This window comes from Mus caroli, unplaced genomic scaffold (genome assembly GCF_978045245.1).
Source record: "Mus caroli unplaced genomic scaffold, Mus_caroli_1 scaffold_9, whole genome shotgun sequence".
Lineage (NCBI taxonomy): Eukaryota > Metazoa > Chordata > Mammalia > Rodentia > Muridae > Mus > Mus caroli.
In genome coordinates, this window is record NW_028227264.1 from 80563111 (window position 1) to 80567200 (window position 4090).

Consider the following 4090-nt stretch of genomic DNA (forward strand, 5'->3'; position numbering starts at 1 on the left):
CTGACCTAGATCTTGGTATGGAGATCTTAAGGCATAGTGGTCATGAAAAGCTTAGGCCCAGGCAAGGTAGTACACACCTTTAATCTCAGGAGACTGAGGCAAGCAGATATCCGAGTTCCAGCTCACCCTCTGTGATAGTTTGTAAATGCTTGGCCCAGAGAGTGGCACTATTAGGAGGTGTGGCCCTGTTGGAGTAGGTGTGTCATTGTGGGTGTGGGCTATAAGACCCTCACCCTAGCTTCCTGGATGTCAGTCTTCCACTAGCAGCCTTCAGATGAAGATGTAGGACTCTCAGCAACTTCTGCACCATGTCTGCCTAGATGCTGCCATGCTCCCACCTTGACATATATATTCTCAATGTCATGTACATGTACAATACTGTCTACTTCACTGTTTTTATGATGTACATTAATAGGATAGTTTAGGCTGCAATGACCTATGAGGATGTGCATGTTAACATCACCAAAGAAGAGTGGTCTTTACCGTATCCTTTCCAGAAGAGTCTGCAGGCAGATACATTGGGAAATGATTTCAATAAGGTAAAAACAGTGTAATGGATCGGACTGTACTCTCACTTCACCAAAAACCCTTTGCTCATAAAAGTAAAGGAGAAATTTAATTGTCCAATTCCTGTGCCAGGTAGGCTGCTTAAAGGTGATCTCAGACAAGCCATGTGACCTGAGTTCAACTTTTGGAATCCATAGAGTACCAACTTCTGCACACATGGAATACAGAGCCACTTCCTACCCAGGAGCATGTGGCACACGTATCTACCCATCCAGAAGGAATAAATACACAAGTGATTAAAAAATGCAATAATATTAAGCTAACTTTTCTGCCAGTACTTCACACTCCAACATCTAAGCACCAGGATTTAATGAATTCTGAGTACATTGTTTAGAAAGGTTGGATTCTTTCCATTTTATCTGTTTGTTTATTAAATTTTAGGGAGGATTTCACATAGTAGTGTGCACTGGTGGAAATTTGTAATATACTTCTGACTGGACTGGAACTCGTGGAATCAGCCTGCCCCAGCTTTCTAAATGGTGAGATTTGAGGAGTGAGCCTAGGTGCTCAATTTTCATATCCTTAGCCTGAGGGAGGACCACTTCTAGATGTTATAATTTATGTATTTGCATAACAGACCTGAGAATATTATTGACAAATTAGTTATGAACCCCTTCTTAGCCAAATGTGGTATAATAACATTGTGTGAGGAATGTGGGGGTTGTGCAGAGAGAGGCATCAAGTCTAAGCTAGTATTTTCTCAGCCAGGGGTAAGATCAGTTTGTAGGCTGCTTGCTTGGGATGCCCAGAATCCTGGCTTTCATAGTCAGCAAAGAAAAAAGCAGGTATTGGGAGCAAGTAAGCCGAACCTATAATCTCACTAAGATTATGTAGTTTTCTGCGTGTAGAGGGTGTGGGGGTTTCAGGCTTCCCGAGAAGACCAGAGAAGGAGAAGCCTTGTTGGTAAATGGAGTTCTATATTTTGTGCTGTCTAGACAATGGCAGACTCTAAATTTAATTGGCAAGTTTTCCCCACAATCAGCTACCTGACATTGAGATATGGTCGTATGAGAATTTAATAAGCAGCACATCTGTGTTTATTTACACTGCAGCGTTTCCTTAAAATACAAGGGTTTATTACAATTTCTTCAGATGTACACATGTATCAGCTTGCAAATGAGAATTGCCTTCCCAGCCTTTCACCGTGTCCTTCATGTCATGGGCTTCCCTTTTGTAGACTCAACTATAGTGCCAGAAAATGTACACTATTAAAATCATGCAAATTTTCTTATTTGTGTGCCTGCAACAAATATCCAGTTATCAAACAAAGTTCACACTGGTTAGATTTGACGACTCATGTGAATTTATATCAGCCTAGAGAACCAATATTGGTAAAGCACACATCCCAAAGGAGCCAAAACAATAGATTGCTGGGTGCTAGATAAGCTGCTGCCACTGAGCATCTGTGAGAGCTCGATGCACCAGGTACAAGTCAAGCTGGGTCTTTCTGCCTCTCCGCAGGCCTCTGCCCCTCTACTGGTCATTTAAAAAAAGATTTATTTATTTATTATATGTAAGTACACTGTAGCTGTCTTAAGACACACCAGAAGAGGGTGTCAGGTCTCATTACTAGATGGTTGCTGGAATTTGAACTCCGGACCTTTGAAAGAGCAGTCAGTGCTCTTAACCGATGAGCCATCTCTCCAGCTCTCTACTGGTCATCTTTATCCCTGTTTTTCCATAAGATGAAATATGAGCAGTTAAAAGTAGGAAAAAGTGGTGGCCAAAGATCTCTGGAAATACAGTTAACACACTTGCAGGCTATACTAATGTCAGAAGGATTAAGAGGGAGAATATTTTCTTCTTTGCCCTCTCAGGTCAATGAGATCCCAGCAGTCTGTGGGCCATTGATCAGTATCCTGTACCTGTGGAAAGTCACTTGGTGTCTTGTTCATGGAGCCTTGGTAATCCTATTCAGTTAATTCAAAACTTTGTCAATGTACAATGAGGAGGCTCCATGCAGGCTTCAGAGGAAGCCAAACTTGGTCAAGCAAGGCCTTTGTCTTACCTTCCCAGTGATAGATAAGTGGTAGAAAAAGGCTAGAGGAGCCTAAGGGTCCTATCAAGCTCACACCACATCTGAGCACCAGGTGCACAAGTGGCCCAAAAATTACTTTTGGGCACCCGCATGGTCTTCAGCACTAAGCAGGAAAGTTGAGCCAGTGACTAAAAGAATTCGTAACAACGCAAGGGATCCTTCTCCACAAACAGTAAGTATAAGGCTACGAGAAATGTTGCCTAGACAGCTGTATCTTACCAATATTTTTCTCTTGATAAAAAGATGTTGCCGGACGGGTGTGGTGGTGCACGCCTTTAATCCCAGCACTCGGGAGGCAGAGGCAGGTGGATTTCTGAGTTCGAGGCCAGCCTGGTCTACAAAGTGAGTTCTGGGACAGCCAGGGACATACAGAGAAACCCTGTCTCGAAAAAAAAAAACAAACAACAACAACAAAAAAGATGTTGCCTAGATGTGAGATGTCAGAATTTGGCCCACTCTAGAACCTGCCTACAGCCAAGGGAGACCAATCAGTATTGTTTTAAATACTGATGTAAACATGAAATTGTGGCTAAACCTCTCTTCTCTCTCCGTTTGGAAGTCACATGGAGAGGGCATCATGCTCACTTTGGAGACCATAATTATTGGTGGTATAGTCCTCACTCATTTAACCTTTTGATGCCCACCTCTGGAATGGTGGCATGGTAAGCCAGTGCCACGACAGAAGGCTGGGAAAGTGTTATTGCTTGGCTAAGAATGTACATCTGAGAGGTGTGAGGAAATCTTATTGAAATTGCTGATGCTGACTTAATTAATCTTAATTAATTAATCCTAATTAATTAATCTTAATTAACTTAGTCTGTTGGCTTAATTTCGACCTGAATGTGTGGGGTATTATTTCAGCTGTGAGGTGGGGGAATCACTTCAGTATACACTGAGCAACCATCTGTGTATGCTAGAGCCCCGTGAATCAAAAACTAAGAAATAAGAAAAGGAGAACATGACTGGTTCTGGGTTTTGGCCCCAGATGAATAAATAAAAGAAAAAAGTAAAGACCATGATTACTCCTAGATATTGTGAGGGAGAATTCTTGTAAATAAATGGGAGAATACAGCCAGCGGCAGAGATATGTAGGAGAGTCCAGGATGAACGTGACCCTTAGGCATGTGAGAAGAGGAGGGAGGGGAGATGGAGGAGGCAGACCAAGAAGTCAGGCATGTAAAGGGTAGATGACAAAAAAACAAAAAACAAAACCAACCGAACAAAAAATCCTCCACCCTGCCTCTGCCCCAGGTACCGAGATAGATAGATGACACACGTGGGGAGGACATCTGGGGTAAGGGTAGCCAAGCTCCTAGTCTGGAGAAGTTCAGGGTAGGGGCTGGGCATGCAGGCCAACATTGTAACAGGTAGGGACTGAGATATGCAGAGGGAACCTGGCAGACAGCATTTTTGATAAATAGGCACCAAATTTATTTGTCTCTGGGTTTGAGACATAACACTCTCTGCCCAGGAGGAAGACGGGGA